Here is a 24,160-nt window from a genome sequence, read left to right as displayed (position 1 = left end):
ATAGAAAAGTGGAATACCCACTGTTTACTTTTACAAGATTGACTTTGGTGTTATTTTAAATTTCAACATTCTTAAATATAATTGTATTGCAAACACAAATAGATTTGAGATATCTCTTAGTTAGTTCTAATTAGAGACTAGCTTTTTATGTTTTTACTGAGACTATGTATAATTGGATTAGATTAAATTTTACAATAAAAATGTATAATTATATACGTATCAGCTCTTATCACTATTATTGTAATAATTTAACTATTGTAACTTGATTATTGTATTGAAATAATGATATTGATTTTGCTGAAATAAATAAATATATTAGAGAATATTTTATTATTAATGAAATATGTTTTTTATTTAAACAATTAAACTTGTTATAACAAGGAAATAAAAAATATGAATATATATGATAATTGATCAAACATTAAGTTGAATGTTGATGTTGTAGTTTTGTACTAGAGAAGTATATAATTGTCATAAACTAATACTTTAATGCTTGGTGCTTTTAAAACACAGGATCAAGTGTTAATTTATTATAGTTATTTTATCTATTAATATATATTACTAGCTGAATAACTTGCTCGTGTGTTAAATAATCGATTCGTATATAAATTATAATATATAATATTTTTTTATAATTTAACTTAATTTATGATATTTATAAATAAAATTGAATTAAAAATAATAAGTGATTTACTCGTAGATTCATTTGGTACTCCTTTGTGAAAAAAAAATTTATTTAATTATTTAAATAACACACTAAAAACCCGTAACCTTTAAATAGAAATCACCCTCCATCTCCTCAGACAAAAAAAAATGAAAAATCAGGCGACTTGATAATACCCATAAGAGTATTTGGAACAACTCTGTAAAAAAAAAATTGGAAATACGTAAAATAGTATCGTCACAAAATTGGAACATAAAAAACGCCTGTTCTTTTTTAGGATTACATTTATAGATATTACTAAGAATTTATTTTTAAATTCAGAAGACTGAACATAGAACTTTTAGCTTCCAGAATACATTGAAAAGTATTTTGTAAATTATAATTATCAAAATTTAGTTTTGATTTGTCCCATTTGATTTATTTTCTAATAAATACATCATTAATATTTTGAAATTCAGAAGATTCGATAGAGAACTGCAAGATTCTAGAATATATTAAAAATGTATTTAAATTTATATTGTTGTCGTGTCATTTATGGACCATATTATATAACCTAACCTAACCTAACCTAACCTAACCTAACCTAAACTAACCTAACCATAAATTATGGTATATTTATAGAATTATCAAATATACAATTTTATTAACTTATTCTCAATATAAAAAACATTTATTAAAAAAAATAATACCAAAAAAATTTAGCATGATATAAATTTCACTTTATAAATAATAGAAGATAAAATCAGTTTTACTACTAATTAGTTTATCTTGGATCACATTATCAGCGTTTAAATTAATAAAATACATAAAATATTTATGAGTATAAAGTAGTGTTCACCGATCAGATCTTGTTTTTAATTCTTTACTATAGTAGAGCCAACAAAAAGTAAGTCACGAACGTCAAGCGCTAATTAACTGTTTTTCGGCAAGAGTCCTCGGAATGTTTTCCCGCATAAAATCATTTAAAACAGTGTAATGTATGCCCAGCTGTCGGCTGTTGTCAATACTCTAAAACGTATAATCACGGAATTTATGAAAAACGGCCGATAGGCGCGTGACGATCGCAACCTACTTTTCATTGGCCATAAGATAACTATTTTAGACATTAATCAAATAAATATTTTAAAAACAACACATTTATACTGCATTAAATTTATAAAAAATAAGTAGAGTATTTGTGACACAATAGTATAGAACATATGATTTTATATATCCATAGTAATAAGCTATAATTAATATAGACAACAAAATTAAGGGACAGCATTAAAAATATTATTTATTAACAATAATTGATTAATTAATATGAATTCATGAATTATTAGATTCTGAACGAAATGCGTCAAGAAAAATCCTATAAAAGTAACGGAAAAACGGGAATCGCATAATCAGTTATTGACAAAATCGATTTTTTTATTTTGCTGTAACTCAATAACAAATCATTGTAAATACATGAAATTTTCACTAAATGTTAATATTAGCGTTATCTATTTACAATTAAATTTTCAAAACATTTTGACTTTTTTTAAATGTCGATAAAAAAAATTGGCATTTCAAAAATCTTTAAAATTGATTAGAAGGTTTATTATAAGTTGTACTTATCGTAGTAAAAAAATTAAAAATCGTTAGCCACATTTTCTGTTTATAAGCATTTGAAGTTCAAATGTCAAATTGGATACAAAGAATACAAAGTATTTTGTCTAGTATTTCAGATTGTCTTAGTTCTAGAGTTAAGGTTCCCAAAGTGATCTATATCGACCCCTTGGTGTCAATTTTGAACTGCAAGGGGTCTATGTCAAGGAAAATTTGTCACGTTGAAATTAATGAATAAATAAAATCATATAGAATGCTACGTGGTAATAAACAAAATGGCCGCCAACAATGTCACGTGGTTCGCGTATGTGGAATAATAACACACGCTAGGACGAGATAAAATGTATATTTTTTTAGTGGTCTACGAAAATTGAAAAAATTAGCACGTGGTTTACAGAGAAAAAAAGTTTGGAAACCACTGCTCTAGAGTCTATGTACAGATCCACCATCACTTGGCATTCAGAAGTAACCACTATTAAAAAAGCATACAAACACGTGGTTAAAGAAAACTTAATTTTTTAATTTTTGTTAATCGAGGAAAACAAGTTTTAAATTATTTTCAATAAAAATCCGATGTGATGTGTTATTATTACCTATGGAGAAATATTAAACCAACAAAATACAACGATTATACTAAAACATCGTGTCAAATAAGATAAATTCTGCTCATATTATATAAAAATTGATTAAATCCAGTTTATTATTAAGAATATACGCATATTGTAGTATCTAAGGCGGCGCCTACGCGCAATGGTAATGTGTCTAAAAAATATTACAAAACATTTCGGGAATAGAAATAAAACAGAGAACAAAAACGGAAAAAAATCAATCGATGGACGTTGAAATTATTGAATCAAATCATATAGAATGCTACGTGGTAATAAACAAAATGGCCGCCAACAATGTCACGTGTTCGCGTATGTGGAATAATAACACACGCTAGGACGAGATAAAATATATATTTTTTTAGGGGTCTACGAAAATTGAGAAAATTAGCACGTGGTTAACAGAGAACAAAAACGAAAAAAAACCAATCGATGGACGTTGAAATTATTGAATAAAATCATATAGAATGCTACGTGGTAATAAACAAAATGGCCGCCAACAATGTCACGTGTTCGCGTACGTGGAATAATAACACACGTTAGGACGAGATAAAATATATATTTTTTTGCATTTGGTAATCATCAGTTTTACAAATACGTACCTTTAAATCTACGAGGACGATAAATGATGAAAAGCAGCGTTGACAAATTGGATTATTCGGCGACGCAGATTAATGCACGAAGCGAGTTACTGGCATGAACATGTCAGGCAGACGTGTGAACTCGAAATGGCAACGATCGTCGCGACCGTTAGCCTATAAATTTTCACAGTAGAGGGGAGCGTCATCGTCGGCGGCAACGTCAGAGAGCGCTACTGCTCGTGCCACGGAGATACGTTTCGGTTTACCATCGCCCGTCAGCTGTTTCGCCGTACGCGAAGAAACGTCAATACTCTCTCCGTGCCATGACTGGGCGCGGCTTGGGTGGCGGCGGCGGCGACCTCGATAATCGTTACGCTACGCGACTGTTGCCTGCGCCGCCTAGTTACGGCGGCTATCGGGCGGCACGTAAATAGAATATTATTACTGTGACGCATTAGACCATTTAGTCGGCGGCGCGCACAACACGATTTATTATTACTAAATTTTATCGTTAGATGATATAACGGCCACGGTGACTACGATGGAACCGGTCCCATACATTTTCTCTACTGACCAAAATAAATTAATTTAACGCGTACGTGATACGACAACGATTTATAATATAGAATAAGTTATGAACCAATGACAAACATGGCGGGTTATTCAGCTAAATGACGATACTGCTGATACTATTCGCTTACGAATACGTTTTATATTATGCGGTCAACAGAAACCAAGTAGTGTGAAAGCGAACAACCCGTTATACGGTTAAATTATCAGTTGATATTTGATGCCTTTTAATCAACCAAATGGTTGAATATAAATACAATTTCATGTAATATAAAACTTAAAAACCTAATTGTAGCCGTCACTCCCAGTAGAACCTCCAATATAGTTTATCCTCTGATTATATACTGTGACCATATATATTCTTGTGGTACACTACAAATTCTGTAGAAAAAGATACCAGTGGGCAGGTTTTTGTTTAATTGTATAAGAGAATTTGACGCCGTTTTTCTAAACAAGATACTATGAACCCTAACGTGACCATTGTGCTAATAAGTAAATACATTTATCACATGTCATGAAGCTCATGGAAGAATAAATCTATACTCTATTCATCGAAAAAATAAATAAGACGATTCTGCGCATCACCTTGTGACACTCAACGCCATCGAGACCAGTGTCAGTATGGCGAAGTGCGTGTGGGGATGCGCAGAACCGATTTTCGTAGGACAGCGAGTTCTCTGGCTGGATATAGTATAGCATTGATCATGGAAAAATATAAAAGATTGTGTTTTAATTATAAAATAATTTATTACGGCACTAATGTCAACTAATGTTATAGAATTAATTAGTGATGATTTTAATATTTTACCTTAAATTAAAGGTAGTTTAATTAGATTTTAGGTTACAACACAAAAGTTTAGAATACCTTATACACACATGTTTTTGATACCATACTTAAGTTGATTATTATTTTTTTTTTTTTAATTGCATAATATGGTATTATATAGTTAATTGCGTTAGTTTAAAATACATTTAGAAATCTGGTATTTAACAAGTAAGCTTTCCTAACTGTTATTCTTGTAAATGTTTATAAAATTCAGAAATCATAATATCATAAAATATAATAACTAGTCGTTATTTTTTAAAGTACCTATCTGACAATTTTCAATAAATGCTTTTAACCAGAACGTTTGGTACATGGTGTGTGTGACTGTCTAGTCACGACTAGTCACGATAAAAAATAAAGTGACAATACTGCAATCCGTTTTAGATAAGATTAATATGCAAATATGCAGTATTTACATTGAGAAATTATTTTACTAGTAAAATAAGCAGTATCTCCAATGGATTGCTTTATTTTCTAGGACATGCTACATGCATTTATATGTTACGGGTAATGTTAACATTTGGATAATGTCGACATTATCCGGCTAATGTCAACATTAGCCATCTGTTATGGCTAATGTATAATTTTTCGTTTATAAGCAGGAATTATTAACATTATCCGGATAGTGTTAACCTTAACCAGTTAATATTGGATAATGTTAAAAGTTGTATATTAAATAGACTATAGAGTTTTCATTAGCATTCTGTACAATAATAAAGCATCGGACTTCCTGAGTATAATATCTTATCTTGACTTGTAACCGAGTTAGTCAGTTATCTTGCCGATTAAGTGAACAATATATCGATTTTTGGGTTTAATATTTGTACCACCAGGCTCCTACGTAAGGCGGTTGGCCTAAGATGGCAAGCTAAGAAAACCCAGAGTATAATATATTAAATTATCGTACAAGGAGCGGGTGTCCAATATTATAATGAACAAAACCTTCTTTTATATGCACCGTTGTGCTACAAGTATATAGCGTTTGCAATAAAACAATAAACATACGTCAACACAAAGATTAAAACAGCATTTTAATTCTATAGGTACATAAAATAATATTTTAAGAAATAATTTATAATATAAAATGAAATTCAATATTGTATCATTAGTAGGTTAGATTATTAAAAATAGAAAATAAACTCATATTAATAATATTATGTATTTTATGATAATTACTAATTTATTGTATATTAAATATATTTAATATTTTTAATAATTTACAATGATTTTATCTCATGCATGTTATATTTTTATGGTTGTTAAGACATTATCCAAAAGTTCTTGGCTAATATCATATTATCCGGTTAATGTTAACATTAGCCAACATTTAATAATATTCATGGCGGGTTGATAAAAGTTGGCTAATGTCGACTTTAGCCAGATAATGTCGACATTATCCAAATGTTAACATTACCCGTAACATATATACTGCGTTTTCCATAGTATTTGACAATAATTTGGTCGATATGACATTTAAAAGGCCTTTTTAGTGGTTACGGTGTTTTTAACAAGGAAAAAAACCCGCAATTATGCAATTATGCCGAATATGAAATAACCTCAAATTTTGAAATTTGGCATTTACTGCTTGTTCCACTAGGGGGGCGGATAATTGTTTTTTGTAAATAAAAAACATGATGATTGTATTCACGGTTCCTCATACTCGTAAGTTGTATTTATAATAAAAATTGAAAAATATCTTACATATATAGTCACGATATAATTATTAATTAATCATTTTATAAGCGTTTAAAGTTCAAATGTTAAGGAAATTTATCAGTTATTAATTTATTTTTATATCTAATGCTTGAAATTCATCGTATATTTCTACCATAAATTATCATATAATTTAAAAACATTAAGCTATTAATTAAAATATAATTTTCTATACATAATGATATTTTCAAAATGACTAGTTTTATGCTTTTTATAGGTATTTATTATATTAAGTTACTAATAATTATTATTTTTATTTGTATTTTTCCCTGAGTGTAATATTAAATTAGCCAATATATATTATAATGCATTTATTTAACTTTATTAAACAATTTATAACATGTTAAGAAAACATTAAAACGATAAATTGAAAAATACGTATATTAATATATACAAAGATAAATATAAAATGTCTAATTTATAATAGTAAGAATACCATCCTATTCATGAATATATATTTAATTCATATACAGAAAGAAATGCCACATTTAAATTAATATAAATTTAGGTATAAATATTTTATTTTTATTTAATTACTTATTAAATACCTAAATATACAAAATAATTTATCGCTGTTATATCTGCATCTTAGTCCTGTTATCATGTATGGCCAATGACCGTAATTTATTTTGAAATCGACTGTCTGAGTTTAAGTAAGCTCTTCTAACAGGAGATAAGGCTAACCGTTCTGAATCAGTTGTACAGTATTAATGTTTGTACTTATAGATTATTCCGTATTCGTGTCAATTTGTTGTCGTATTAATTTATATTTATACTGTACTTAGAGCTTTATTTGTTGTGTTTAATAAACAATAATCTCATCTCATAACTATATCTAAAGTAAATTAATTAATGAATATATGTATTATACTATTTATACTTAAAAAAATGTCAGTGCACTATTCGCTTTCTTTCTCTGGCCCAATTGCAACATAGAAAATTTGTGTTTAACAAACCAACCTTAATAAGGTACAATATAATATATTGAAAGCTTCAGAATTTCAGAATTATAGTGAATTAATCTATAATCAAACTTAGAGTTAAGAAAATTATATATATATTGGTTTCTTATAGTATTTAAATTGTAAAACAAGATATACACATTTTTAAATTGTAATATATGTTACATACTCGTAAATTGCAAATAAATGTATATTGTATACATCGTATAACATCAAACGTAAGAACAGATAATTTTCTTGACTTTAGGTTTGATAATAGGTCAATTTATTCTAACACTAAAACTAACAACACAAGATTGGTTCTACTGAAAGCAAATGTTCTATTATGTAGCCCGTGAATCAGAGAGAGAGATATAATACTAATTGTTTTCTATTTAAATAGTGCGATAACTCCTCTAAATTTTTCTGTGCAATGTAATTGGATTTATAATATTTAACAGCTCTAAATACTAAGCATATGTAATTGGTTGAAGTTAGACTATATTAATAAAAATAACATTCAGCTCTATTGTAAACTACATAATCATAATATGATCTAAATAAACTAATTAAAAAAATAGGTTTTTAATCTGTAATAACACCACACATTGTTATCAATAGGGCTGACTACTTAAAAACTATAGTAATTCATAACATATTTATGCACTTATGCACTAAAAATATGCTTAAAATAAATTATTTGAATTATTTATTTCATAATTTAAAATAAAAATATTCAAAACAAATAATAAATGATAATATGGATGTGAAATAAAAATTAAAAAACTATTGTAAAAGAAATAATTTAATAAAACTCGACAAATCTAACTTTCTTCGTGATTTACGTTGCGTTTTATGTAATAAAATTACTTGACGAATGCTCCTGATTATTTCTTAATAAATTATGTCTGAAAATGTATGTTAATTTCCTAACGGCGAATTATATAGTATATAATATATATAATTGTATTAACGACACTATTGTTATATTGCCACTGTGCCAGGTACGATCACAATATCATTATTAAAAAATAAAATAAAATAAAATCTTAAAATCATTATTTTTGTATCGAAAATTTTGCAAATGTGTTTTTATTTACCCAAACTCATTCAACACTAATTTTGCTGAATTTTAAAAATGTAAAATATGATTTTAATTTTTCAATATATATAATATACAATCATATACAGTACCCTATGGCACAATAAACCTATTACAAATTTAAATATATAGCTAGTATTATGAAACCTATTTATAGATCACTCACATTATCTTGCGACCTTTCTAGAAAAATATAAAAAAAACAAAGGTTTAAAATATCAGTATAGGTTTTAAAAAAATTTAAACTCAACTTATATTTTAAAATTGGTTCATTCTCAGTAAATTTTTTTATCGTATTTACACATACACAGACCAAACTGTGGGTATACAAAAAATGATCTACCTATTAAAATTAAATCATTATTACATTTTTAATACCAGCATAAACATGTAATCGAATAACCTTCAATTCTAAATCCAAATTGCATTATAATATGGTCATTTAGATGTAACAAATTATCATTATTGATAAAATGTCGAATGGTAATAAACAAAAATTAACAATATTAAACATTTTCTTTTCAACAATAAATATTGCTTAGTGCTTACTATATATACCTTACAATAACATAATTTCATCATACAATGCCTTTTTTAATTTATAGGTATATATACGAATAAATTACAAACCAAGTAATTAGACTTCATATACCTAAACGTATTTTTCTTCACAATATTCCGTTTGTTTGTTTTATTTATCATTCATATGTATCACGCATAACTTAAATTTTACAATTCAAATAATATGTTATTTAAATAAGCAAATATTTGTATATTCTATCGATCGTAGAGAAAAATAAAAATAAATTTAAAAAATATGATATATTTTACATTTGTTTATTTCAAATGTTACACATATGAGTAAATTCGTTTAAAATTGTGTACATAATGTTTATTCAGAACTGAAGTAGCGTGGTTTGTAATAAATTTATATTTCAACTTATATATATTAGAATTGATTGGATTTAATGTAAGTGATCACAGCGCGATGGAAAGCATATAAAAACATGTGTGTTATATATTTAATTATTACATTTAATGTGAATTGTGCACGGTGATGTGACAAATTTAAAAATTTAACTAAACAATTATTTTATTACCCCGGTTTCGCCGAACTTACGACACGCTTTTGTGTGATCTTTCGATTTCAGCTTTCAAGAAACATGGTATCCTACTTTACTAGATAAGGCGTATTGTGAAAATCCGACTTAATGATTAATATATAGGTACGAGGTACCTACTGAGTAGTATTGTAGTGTTCCGTGTATTTAAATACTTAAATAAGAAAATATCGGTAACACGTTACTAAGAAGTTGAATATATATATATATTCAACAACTCTATACGATACGGTGTATTGAGAATTCGGCCTTAGATGAAAATATTGCAATAAACCAAACACTCAAACACTGACGATTACCTCATATTATATTTATATAATTATATACAATTAAATAAAAAACAATTTTAAAAACATTATAAATAATAATATATATATATATATATTATTTTATTTTATTAAATAAATATAAAAAGACAGCGGTTGCCTCAGCTGAGTTTATATCGCGATCCAGCCTGGCGAGTAGACGACAGCACTCAAAAAACAATAATAAAAAAACAGTTGAAGTTAAAATAGCTATAATAATATAGTGGTGCAGTACAACAAAATTCCATTGGAACAAGTTTAGTAAATACGTCTCTACGTGCATAAAGATGATAATGAAATCTATGCAATGTCTGTTTTTGTTCTCAAAAGTGACATCACATGTAATATAATATAAGTGAACCTCATCATATCCAGCCCAACGAAATAGTTTTCTATGATAACACACCGGATGAATATATTAAAGTTAATAGATAATTTACAGATTAGTAAGAAATAGTTCAGTCACCTCAATGACTTTTATTTATAGAATTTATTATATTCATAAAAAATATGTACACTGTTTATCAGATTTGTAAAAGCACAGTAAAATCTTCGTATGTAAAAAAGACATTAGGCTAATCAAAGTCAGAATTTATTTCAATATATCAACACACACACACGTCCTAAAAAAATTTAAATTTAAATAAATAGATAGATTCTATAATAAAATAAATATATTTTTTAGATGATTCCGTTTTATGTTATAAAATAATAATTTTGGTTGATAATTATGAACAATCGAATAAATTGACAACTAAATAAAATTATACAATTTTCAAGAAATATTCATATAGATATAGGTATATTGTATAGAATTGTATAAGAAAAAATAGTTATATAAATATCAGTAGTAATACATAAACTTGTTTTTACATAAAGTAGAAAGGAATTTTTTTTAATGTATGATGTACAATTATACTTTTTTGAAAACAATAAAAAAACGAGTAATATGTAAAAACAAAGAATATTATAAAATCTGTTAAGTTATAAAGTATATAAAAGTTATGGTAAAAAACAAAATATATCCTTTATTACTCAAATGTTGGTACTTAATCAATTGATAATTTATGATTGTAAAAATGTATATTGTTATTTATTGGTAATGTTTGACAATATAACCAGATATTGGTAACGAAATAATAAGGAATTATTTAACTGTTAACTACACATTAAGGAATAAACACATATGACGTTTCCAATAGAAAAAAAATATTACAATCCTATTCATTTGATAAAACGGTCGTATTGGATATAAATGAACAATAATCTACGCATTTCTTGTACTAGAATATGTTAATAGTGAATTACAGCGGACGTTGACGTATCACGTGTATAATAAATAATAATGAACAAATAGCTATCGAGTCAAGCTACTCTAATCTTAAATTCTAATACCTAAGTCTATCACAAAATATAAACAAATTTTAAAATATTGATAATGTTTTACTAAATTAAACATATGTTTAATATGGTATATGATATATTCTTCTGTATAGTGTAAACCGTATATAATAATGTATATGTATTGTTTTAAATCAAAAACTCCAAATAATGGATGTAACAGTAAGATTGTATCGATGACAGTCTTTTAAAAATTAGTGTAAACAACTTAAAACAACGAAACGTGGATAAAATTATCATAAATAGTTTTCAAGAGGATGCAACGCCCACATGTATTGTCTTCGTCTTAAAAAAGTAAAGCAAATCAAATTTGAAATCAGTGGAATCAATTTTTTTATTATAAACTTATATTACATAATATATTATATTAGGCGGAATTAACTTTTTACTTATACTTTATGAAAATTAGATAATATTTTAAAGAAATAGACGAAAGATAAAACATTGAATTAACTAATTTGGAAAACTGGGCTAAAAAAACTGGGTTTCAATTCTCTCTAGAAAAATCTATTTGTACCATATTCACAGAAAAAGGAATATTGATACTTTAAAAATAATAATTGACAAAACCAAAGTTACACACAGAAACTCTGAAAAAATGCTTGGCGTCATCTTTGATAGACGTTTATCGTGGTCCCCTTACATAAAGGTCTTAAAAACCTCCTCCGGTAACTCAATTAAAATTTTAAAATTTCTCTACCAAAAAATAAATGGTAAAGAATTTGGAACATATAATATACTAAATTAAACGAGATCAAAAGAGACATCTTCCGCTGGACAAGCACAAAGCTCAACCAGTTAGATGAGACTGTTCTTAACAGACTTGTCATTGGACACACCAGAATCACTCACGGTTTCCTGATGGCCAGAGAGGAACCCCCATTTGTAGAACCTGTGGAACTACATTAACCGTCAAACATTTAATAGCCAACTGTTTAATGTACAACCAAGAACGTGTCATGCATAGGATATCAACACAACCTAGACACCACACTCGGATCCAACTATGGAAAAAATCTATATATAATTAATTTTGCAAAACAAACTAAATTGTTCAACCTTATACATAAAAAAAAAATATGTAACCTAATTAATTATATATCTTATTTTTGTATCCAATCATATCAAATCATAACCTGTTTACAACTAATGGCCTTTGTTGTCAATATTTTTGGATCAATAAAAAAAAAAAAAACATTGAATTATTCCTAACACTAGATAGGTTTATTTTAAAATTTAAACGCTCAAGAATCTCAGAACAATTAATTATATTATGTAATAATTTATACAAAGATATACAGTTAAGGATATAAGTAGAGCTCGGAAGTTGAAGAATCTAAAAACATTAAAAAATAACCTAAAAAATGCAAATATGACATAAAAATGACAAAAAATGTCCTTAAAAAATGATCTAAAAAAATTACAAATATTTGTTTTAAATTAATAAAAATAAATGTACTCGTATTTAAAAATTGTACTCTATTTTACTATAAAATTCTATTAACATTTATCAGCTTAAAATGTACTCAAAATATGACATAAAAATGACAAAAAATGACAAAAAATGTCCTTAATAAAAAAATTACAAATATAATAGACTTAGCCGAGCATTAACCGACGTTTTAATTTTCGACATTTCAAAAATAATAAAATTTAGGTATAATAATTTTCACTACAACACAACAACGACAACTGTAATCGGTGAGATAAAATCGGATTAGTCCATGGTAATTTAAAAGTTTTAAGTAAGTTATCGGCATAATGGCAATTGACAAGAAACAATAAGAAGTAAACTAATGTGAAATCAGTAAAAATGACTAAAAGTTTGGGAAAATGACCTAAAAATGTCAAAAAATGACTTAAAAAGTCATAAACACCAAAAAAATGCAAATTAAAATTAATTGTTCAGATTCACATTTGTGGCCAGGAGAACATCGTCTAAAAAGTAAAAAAAAAAAACAATACAAATGCATCAACTTCCGAGCCCTAAGTATAAGTCTTCTATTTAGAGGCATTTTAAAGAGATTACAAGAAATATCGTATTGCTATTTACAATGTGGAAGCGTCTTAGTAGAAAGTTTTATATAGTGAGATTTATATGATAAGTATCTTAGATAACTGTTGTGCAGAATAAATAACCTATATAATTTTTTATGATATTATTCGTGCGCAATGTTAATGGGACATAGTAAAAGCGAGACTGAATTAAAACGAAATACAACATTTTAAGAGCTAACTTGTAAAAAATTAAGTCATCGTGAAGTTTTATTGCGTCATCCAGCCATTCAATAATGTTGTGAATTAAGGTGTGGAGTATCGCTACAAGTAAGAGACAAATTTAATACAATTTTAAAATGGTATTAATATCGTTAAAAAAACAGAGAAAATGATAATGATGATAAATGATCCTCCTGAGGAACACCAGAAGAAACGTGATTTTGATTAGAAGCATAATATTCGTATTTTACAATTTGGATCATATTTGTTAAGAAAAACCAATCCCTGAAAGCAATGAATCATTCATAAGCCTTAAGTTTAGTTATTAAAAGAGAATGATTAACTCTACCAAAGACTTTGTCAAAACCTAAATGGATTACATTAATTTTAACTTTGTTATTGAAAGAATCCAGGATTAGTCGCTTAAATAAACTTAAGTAAAATATTGTTGAACGCCCCGGACGAAAACCATGATAATCTTTGAAATGATACGTTTACACTGTTTACACTTTTTTATTGAAACTATTTTTGGGGCGATTGAGATTTTATTTGTAATCTTAAAATTTCCTACAGACTTGACTAGAAAACACTTGTGGATTCATACACTTAATCTTAATGTACCTATTTCTAAATTGCACAGAGTATGTAATAAAAATTTTGCAAAAAATAGGTACATCTTTAGCAATAGTCGAAAATTTTGCATCCTAAAGCTATTTCATTAAGGTAATGTTTGTATTTATTATCCTTTAATAGTTTATGTTGGACATTGGTTTAAAGTAATTTTTTTATAGCCATTCAGAAATTGTTGAAGATGTATGTAATTCTATGAAGTTGAATTACCAGAAGTAAATATTATATATTTTAATTATAAACAACTTAAATAATCATGTATACCTATATATTTTTAGTTCGGATGACAATGTAATATTCGGTTTTTCGCCTTCTAGCACAGTATCAACTAAGGTTGCCAAAATTCTGTTTCCAGAGAGGTAAATATTTTGATTTTAGTACATGAGATATAATTTCTTTATCAATTTGAATTTTTTTTAGTCCTTCAACATCTGTAAATATGTTTCCATCCCATAAAAAAGAAAGAAGTTCTGGAATTCTAGTAGAATGGGGGACCTAGAAGAAGATGATTTATCTACACCAAAAAGAAGAAAAAAATTTTTATGATGGTTCAAAGAACAGTATCCAATCTTCGATATAAAAATAAATTGTTGCATCAAAAAAATTGTAGACTGTAAAAGAAAGTTGAAAGTTTAAATGAAATAATTAGCATTCTTAAAACAAAATCTACGATTTCTGATAATGCAGCAATAAACCTTAGGGTATTTTTACACTTTGTCATCCAGATAGTACCTACAACAGTAAACAATATTTTGTGTTGTTAGTTATTAGTTATTATTATTCATTGTAACTTGTAAGTGAGAGTAGCTATTTTATAACACTGCTATATCTGCTAATATTATTATTGTAACTAAATATTAATTTACTAATCAGACACAATACATATAAAACATTAAAGTAATTGATTGTACATTTATATTATTAATTGATAGTTGATACCATGTATTTTTTTTTTTAGTAACCAACTAGTTCTAATAAAATTATTGCTGAAAATTTAGTTATAAATGTTGTACTATTAATTTTAGTAAATCAATATATAAATTAAATAATAATTATTTAATTTATATTATGTGTTATTGGTCGAAGAAGTATAATTGGTGTTAGTTTTTAGAGCATTGATTTTTTATTTAGGTTTGACCGATTTGGAACTATGTGTATAGTACGGAAATATTCCTATACCTATTTATTTCTAAACTATGTATTTGTTCATATTTAAATTAAGTATAAAAAATATTCAATATTTTTGACATAATTAATTTTAATTACATTTAGGCTATGGGTTCAGATATGTTGGAAAGAATAGTAAAAGAAACATTAATAGGAGAAAAAAACATGTTTTTGGTAAAGAGATTAAAGAATTTGCAGTTACCCTATAATATTATTCTCCACGCGCACACTCATATGTAAGAAAAACATTTGATACTACTCTAAGACGATGGTACATAGTTGTAGACGATAAGCCAAGTTTCACAAAAGCATTTGAAATAATTAAGAACAGTCTCAGATAGTAAAGTACATTGCAATTTGACGGTTGATGAAATACATATGTGTGAAAAGACATGTTGTGATTGATACACAACAAAATATGTATGGACATATAAACCTAGAAACCGACTGTAATCAGGACAATGACGAGATTCCAGTTGCTAAAAATGCATTGGTATTCATGGTAGTATGTATGAATAGATACTGAAAGTTACCTATTGGTTATTTTTTAATAGATGGCCTAACTGGGCAAGAAAGAAGTAATCTTTTACAAACAGCAATAGAGCTTATAACCAATACTGGTGCTTATATAAACTCCATTACTTTTGATGGAGCATCAGTAAATACAAGCATGTGTACTCATCTTAACGCAAATTTCAATAATAATACACCTTATATTGAAAATCCTGTGAACAAAGAAAAAATATTTATCTTTTATGATGCAGGGTACATGATTAAATTAATCAGGAATGCTTTTGATGACAAAAAATGTTTAATCAACTCAGAGGGTAAACTTATTAAATGAGATTACATTGTCAAACTCTATAAAAAAAGAAAAAGCAGAAGATCTACGAGTTGTAACAAAATTAGCTCATAGACATATATTTTATTATAATAAAAAGATGAATGTTAGCTTAGCATCTCAAGTATTAAGTGATAGTGTTGGAGATGCACTTCTATATTTAAAAGATGAAGACCCATTGTTTAAAGGATGTGAAACAACAGCTGAATTTTGCAAAAACGTCAATAACATATTTGATATATTGAACAGCAGAAAATTAAATTCAAAAAATCCATATATCAATGCTATTTCTAAGAAAACATTTTCAAAATATGAAGAGTTCACATATAGATTTATATCTTATATAAATGGACTAAAATTTCATGATGGTACACATGTCACTAAATCACAAAGAAAAACAGGCTTCAGAGGGCTAGTTGTGGACTTGCATAATGCTTTGGAATTATTTAAATTGTTGAAAACAAATGGTCATATACATCTTATAATTACTTATAAGCTAAGCCAAGACCACCAAGAAACATTTTTTAGTGCTATTCGAGGTAAAGGTGGTTACAACAACAACCCAACTTGTCGTCAGTTTCAAACAGCATATAAACGACTTCTCGTACACAATGCAATAGAAGGTTCGGTAAATTAAAATTGTCAAATTCTTGATAGCACTAACACTTTATCTGTTATTAAAAAGAAACACTATAGAGAAGATATTTTTCAAAATATTGAAAGTCTTCCAGAAAATAAAATATTAGATCATGATTATTTTGGAAACATAAATAATATCAATGGCTATGTAGAGGATGTTATATTGCTGGATTTATTGCAATGAAAATTTATAACAACCAAACATGACAGTAAATTAGCACACATCAAAGACCGTGGTAGGCTAATGAAACCAAGCACTGATGTACAAACAGTATGTATAGAAACAGAAAAGGTATTCAGACAATATACACATGATATAATGTTAAAAAGAAAGACTAAACAGTACATAATCTTAAAAGTTAAATCCAATTTACTCAACTGTTATAATAGTTTCTTCAATAATATGCCTTGTGTAAATGAAAACATTGTTTCACTTTTTGATTTCACACATCAGTTTAATACTCACAGAGATGATCTCATTGAACAAGTTTGTGAAACATATTTTAATATAAGATTTTTTCATGAAGTGAAGAAAACCAATGATAAACTAACATTGAGAGCAATATATACAAAATTGATTAATTTTAGACACGAATAAATGAGGCAAATAACTTTGTATTATATTATATAAAATATATAAAATCTTTATAAGTTATTTTTACTTTTTATTTGTAGTGTAATTCAAATGCTGTAGGTTTGCACTCAAAATATATTCATATGTTCAAACATAGGTATTCAAACATTATATTTTATTTAATAATATGCCTTGTATAAATAAAACAGTTTCACTTTTTGATTACTCTTACACACATCAGTTTAACACCCACAAAGATGATCTCATTAAACAAGTTTATGAAACATATTTTAACATAAGACTTTTTCATGAAGTAATGATACACCAACGAGATCAAAACAAACAAAATAAATTAATTTTAGACATGAATAAATGAGACAAATAAAAATGGATCAATTAATTATCAAATTAGTAAATGGTAAGTATTGTTTTTTGAAATGTATTGAATAAATAATAAAATAGATACTATAATATTTTGGTTTGATCATAGACAATAGACTAATATATAGTTATAATTTATAAATTATATATAGATATAGTTTTAAATATTAGACCATTGGTTTTTTTAATAGTGCAATTTAAAATTCCAAATGCTATACTTACGTTTGCGCGCAAAAAATATTTACCATTTTACCCCATAAAACCTCAATAAAAAAAAAAATAAATAGAGATAAAAAAAAAATAAATAAATAAATAAATAAATAGATAGTAATATATGAATGCGTGATAAGCTCCCATAGCCTATCCATCTCTTTATTATTTATGCTTGATACAACGTTAGCGTCGTTCAGGTGATTATCGTAGTAGCAATAGATTATTATATAGGTATATTGTAACAACCAATAGGAACTTAGAAGTGGGACATTCCATAAAATATAGAAAAATGTAAATCATTAAACATATAGAATAAACTGTGAAATAAAATAAAAACTAACATATTATTATAAAATAAATTGTAATTTATATGTAATAAACCTTTTTAGAATCACACACTAGTTAATCAAATTTAATTAAAAACACAAAATCATAAGCAATAAAATTAATTCAATAGAATATTTGACAACACTAAGATGTAAAATGTATTACAATCTAAATTAATTTAGTTTCGATAAGTGGTCACATAGTGTAATACCTATTGATTTTATTTGGGCGAGTAATCATAACACCTTTTTCTTCAACTCTATGATCTTTTATGGTGTTAATATAAATACAATTTTTGTTTCTTACAGTTTATTATACTATGACTTTAAATTATTTGTTGTTTTATAACCATGATTAATATAACAAAGGAATATATTAAATAGTAACTAGCAACTTACTAGTAATTATTCCTTGGGGCTTAGACCTTAGTCTAAAAGACATATATAAATAGTAAATTATGTATATTACACATTAAATAATAGATAAAAAAAAAAAAACTTTATGAAGACTGGAGAATAGGATGTGTGATGAGATGGTCTTGATGGCCGACAAACCCAAGAAGAACAACAAAAAACAAATAAATAAACCTACTTATTAGTTTATAATGTATAGGCATCGTGCAAGTTGTAATGCAGCGCGCCCTGTGGACTATTCTTCAAGTTTTGGAGGGTAATATTATTATCACTATTGACTATTCAGTATTCACAAATACAAAATGCAAAGTTTTATGTATTATGTTTAATGTTTATTGCTTACCCATAGTTTAAAATATAATTTATTCTATACATTTAGTCATGTCTCCTTTTATGCACAATGGTACTTTAACTCAAGATGAAATTATAAATACCTACCAAATTGCAAGTGTTAGGATTCATGTTGAAAGGTCAATTCAAAGAGTAAAAATTTATAATATATTACAAGAAATATCCACAGAGTTATTAGAGTGTATTGATAACATTATATTTTTATGTTGTGTTGACAAATCTACAACCACCTACAATTAAAGCACCACTTTAATCCTTTATATTATATAAATACTATTTTTTCTTCAGTGGTATTTTTTTGTAATAATAAATGTTTTTTTTATATAATATATAAGATATTATGTTTAAATAATTATTAGTCTGTGTAAATGCATTGTTATATTATATTTGACAGCTCATAATAATCTAAGAATGATTAATTAACATACTTAATAAAATGTAATAATATAAATAGAACAATAAAACCTATACCTTTTATTGAATGACATTTTGAAAAACAATAACAACTTTCTCACGATATTATAGGTAAATATTACAAGTAAAAACAATATTATTTTAAACTATTTATAAGAAATAATAATCATAAAGTAGGTAGGTAATATTATATTAAGAAATAGAATATGCATATAAAGTAAAATTACATTAAAAAATATGTGTATAAGTAAAATAAAATAATAATAACTTTTTACCAATGTATAGAATACAGATAAAAACCAAAATTCAAAATACATTTTTTTAAATAGAATTTAAAATAAAAATCTCCTAATTTCTATTTATTTTTTTAATATATCATCCCTGACCCCTGTAAACTATCAACAATGAATTAAAATTTTCAGAATAAATAAATAAATCACAATAGTCAAGACCACAGCAATAAGTTTGAATAACCAACCCACAGTCAATTACTTCTTGTTTGTATAAATGAATATACTTTTGTAATGCTATTTTTTCATTTTGACTTCCATACTTAACATTTGTAAGACCTTTTCCATACATAAGTTTTTGTATTATTAAATCATTTACCAGTTTTTCAAAATTTCTTAATCTTATTTTCACCATGTGTGCTTTACTAGCTGTTAATCTTAATGACCTTTCACTAAACCATATCGTAGAATTTGATTGTTGAATTGTAGATTGAAAAATATAAGAAAATTGAATGTTATAAATGTTAATATTATTTTAATTAAAAATTATATGTACTTGGTTTTCGAAATTAAAATTGAAAGTTCATTTTTCTTTTTTCTGATTAAATAAAATATTATTGACTAGGAAAGCACATTTTTCAAATTCTAATGATTTAATACATTTTCTAAAAGTTCATTAACAACAGTTACAACTATTCTTTCACATTCAGTTTTTTTTCTTCATGATACATAACATTAAATAAAGAAGGTACTTGAAAGTCAGGAATATTATTTGTCATGATAAAACTAGCAGGTGGATTTTTTGGAGGAAATAATTCTTCAATTCTTTTTCCTTTGCAATACAAATCTTTTCCAGCTATTTATATTTTGGGTGCACTCCACTCACAATGATGACTAGTTTTTGAATGACCATCTTCAATAATAACATAGTGTGTCAATGCAAAAATATGTTTACATTTCTCTCCTAGACCAGCGGGGCATTGGCAAGATGCACTCACAACATTTCTATTAGTAACATTTACCTATTATAAGTATAAAATTTTAAAATATAATATGTTGTCATTGTATTGCTAAAATATTATATAGTAGGTGCAAATAAATGTACAAAATATTTTTTTTATAACATTATAAATGCATATTTTTTGTTTTTTTTTTTATAAATTATTATGTGTTTTGAGGTTTTTAAGTATACTACAAGTCCTCAGCCCTATTTACAAGTATTAATAGTTAACTTACTTCTAATTTTACTAGATGTGGTTCTAGTGTAACAGATGTTTGTCTTATGACATTACAACTAATTAGACAAATGTTTTCTGAACCAATTTCTTTAACATTGAAGATGTGATTACTTACGACCAATTTTTTCCCTTTAAATTTAACGTTTTTCGAAAATTCGCCAACATTAATATTTTTAAATCCTGAATAAATTATTATAGGATTGTTCATAGTCAGTGGCGTTATTGTGGGGGGGAAAGAGGGGGCACTTGCCTCCCCCCTGACAATTTTTTGAAAGCTTAAGGTATATATTTTAACCGTGGGGGAGGGGTGGAGGGGTTTTGATAATAATAAATATATTACATTCATTATACATTGGGCCCCCCCTAGATTTTTTCCCAGTTACGCCACTGTTCATAGTTAAAAGTTATTGTGTTGTTTAATTATATTAAAAATAATTGCTAGTTAATTATATTCAAATACAAATAATAGGCAATAGCAATAAAAATAGCACAATAACAATAGCATCAACAAATAATAGCCCTCCAAAACTTATATTTTTGTCTACTATGCGCGCTAGTGTCAATTGACTATTAGCTGCACGACGCCTATACACATTCTATTTTACTAAATTTCTATATACCTGTCTTAATGACAACTCTAATTTCTGAAATTTCAATTTAATTATATGTAAATTATTAATAACTTTAAGAATTAGATAAAATATAAACAACATCGAACAATTAAAAAAACTAAAAAAAAGATGTAACCTTAAGTAACAATAAGGTATAAGGTTAATTATTAATAAGAATCAAATTAAAGGAACATAATATTATGTATGTATATAAATAGCTTCAAAAGTTTTTAATATAAGCTTAAAATAGTTAAATTTCTTAGAAATCTATAAATATACAATCATTTAATTAAAATTAAAATTATTAGTTTGCATAAAAAAGTATAAAATTTAAAAATTGATAAAAATAAATATTCCTCATAAAAATAGCTGGTTTTTAAAAATGTTGTATTAGGTAGAACTAGATTAGAAAAAATATAAACATGTGTTATTAAAGATTTAATATTATTACATTGAAAACATTGTACATATAAGCGCAGAGACCATAAAAAGGTTGCGCCCCTGATTATTTGATAAATGTTTTTAAAAAATGTGTTTTTTTATCTAATCATAAGTTATAATTTACATAAAGTAAATGATTTTATTCTTCCCAATACTCCCATACAAAACTCTAGTTATGCCATTGCTTCGTATTACATTAAATAATTTTTACAAATCATTAAAAATAAAAAGACAGATGACTACATTAAAATAAAATATAGAAAAAATAGGTCTAACTAGAAATTAAAGTAGTTACATCATTAGTTTTAATTATAAATTGTCAATAATAATACAACTAATAATTATTTTATAAAATTATTGTTGCCTTGTTATTTTATTATATTTTAGGATTACCAGACTTTAGATTTTTGAAACTAGTATATTATATCATTATATTGAGTATTGATAATTACCTGTTGTTAATATACATAGTAATAGACAGTCAATTTTAGTTTTCTGACATAATTTGTAATAAGTAAAAATAAAATAGTTTGTACTATATAATAACAGTTATATATGTAATCAGGCTGATATAAATCATTTATTGTTTCCCTTTTAGTGTATATTTAAAAAATAATATTTTTCTTAATGACCCAGTTTTCTTAAATTCATAAAAACTAATAAAACATATCTACAAAATTTAAAAACCTATTATAAAACATATAGTTATATTTATTTAAAACCTATAAAAATTAATTAAAATATAACTTATAAGTAAAATAACAAAAAGGTAGTAACTATTTTTAATTTTTTAGAATCATAATTAATCAACATTTAAAAAACATTTGAGTTTAAAATAACTATAATTTAATGTTTTTTAATTTGATTTCATAAAGAGTCATAATTAATCCTTAAATATAAGGTTTAAAAAATTTTAATTTAATATATATTTGATATTCATACATTAAGACTTTTAGAAAAAGATTTCGGATCAGTTTTACTGAGTTAAATACTTGTTTAGTAAAATTTTAAAGTTTATTATTATCTTATACATTTTAGTTTAAAAATATTAAAATCTATTATTTTGTTTTGTGTATAGTGAATCTTAAACTTTTAAATAATAGTACAAAACCTACTTTTAGAATTGATTGAACATTATATTTATTTTTGTTTGTACACGTGTGCTCGAGCCAGTTGACCCTGAACCTTGAAATATGCAAATAATGAAAGCATTCTGTATTCTGTATTATGATCATGAATTAATAGTAAATAATAAACGATTTATGATAAGCCTATAAATAAAAAACTTCTATAATTTATTGCTACTTAATTTTAAATTATTTTATTTTGTAAGTCTTGTTGAATTACTAATTGTAGTAAGTGACACGCGTTAAACCTGCTATTGCATTTCTTCATACACTAAGATAACGACTTCAGATTTTAATTTGATCGGCACCACGGACTAAGATATATATCTTAGTCTGTGGTCGGCACTGTTAACTTTGACAAGGTACGACAGCATACGTTATCCACATTTACGCTCATTCCTTCTAAACTTCATCGACTCTATTTCGTATACGATAGATATGTGCAATTAAAAGGGTAAGAACGCCAAACTATAACAAGAAAACCTGACAAAATTTTTTTCAGAAACATTTTAATTATCAATTTAAAACAAATATAAAATAAATAATCAACTAGTATTATAATTGGCGCTTATCTGCATACAAGTGTACGACCATCGTGATAAACGTGTTTATTAAAGTGGTCAAATTGTAATTATATGCGATCTCAGCATATTTGCTTCATTGTCCAAGATTACATTAATAACTTACTTTGCTATAATATTAAATATTATAATCCTTACTATACCACCCACGCTTAATACAATATTTGAAGATTACTGTCTGTAGTATAATTACGATAAAAGGGTTACACTGGTAATCCAACGTCTACATATTTTAATTTTTTTTATTAATTTTAATATAATTTATACCAATTTGTACCACCAAGTTCAGAATTTATACCTAAACATTTCACGGAGAAAAAAATAATTTTTAGATTAGGATAATGAT

At 26.0% G+C, this 24,160-nt stretch overlaps 1 protein-coding gene across 3 annotated transcripts in view; it reads right to left on the bottom strand.

The window, feature by feature from the left end:
* The window catches only part of LOC132921282 (uncharacterized), a 42,040-nt gene that overhangs the window by 12,429 nt on the left and 5,451 nt on the right, over positions 1–24,160 (bottom strand). The window contains exon 1 of one of the 3 annotated variants that reach the window (XM_060984237.1): positions 3,462–3,720. The exons of 1 other annotated variant lie outside the window; for it this stretch is intronic. The gene's annotated coding sequence lies outside the window, so the exon portion shown is untranslated. Of the gene's footprint in view, positions 1–3,461; positions 3,721–24,160 lie in introns of those variants that run through there. One more of the 3 variants, XM_060984229.1, reaches the window with a different exon arrangement.

This window comes from Rhopalosiphum padi, chromosome 1, assembly GCF_020882245.1.
Source record: "Rhopalosiphum padi isolate XX-2018 chromosome 1, ASM2088224v1, whole genome shotgun sequence".
Taxonomy (NCBI): domain Eukaryota; kingdom Metazoa; phylum Arthropoda; class Insecta; order Hemiptera; family Aphididae; genus Rhopalosiphum; species Rhopalosiphum padi.
The sequence above is the reverse complement of the archived record's forward strand: the minus strand, read 5'-3'. Positions and strand labels throughout refer to the sequence as shown.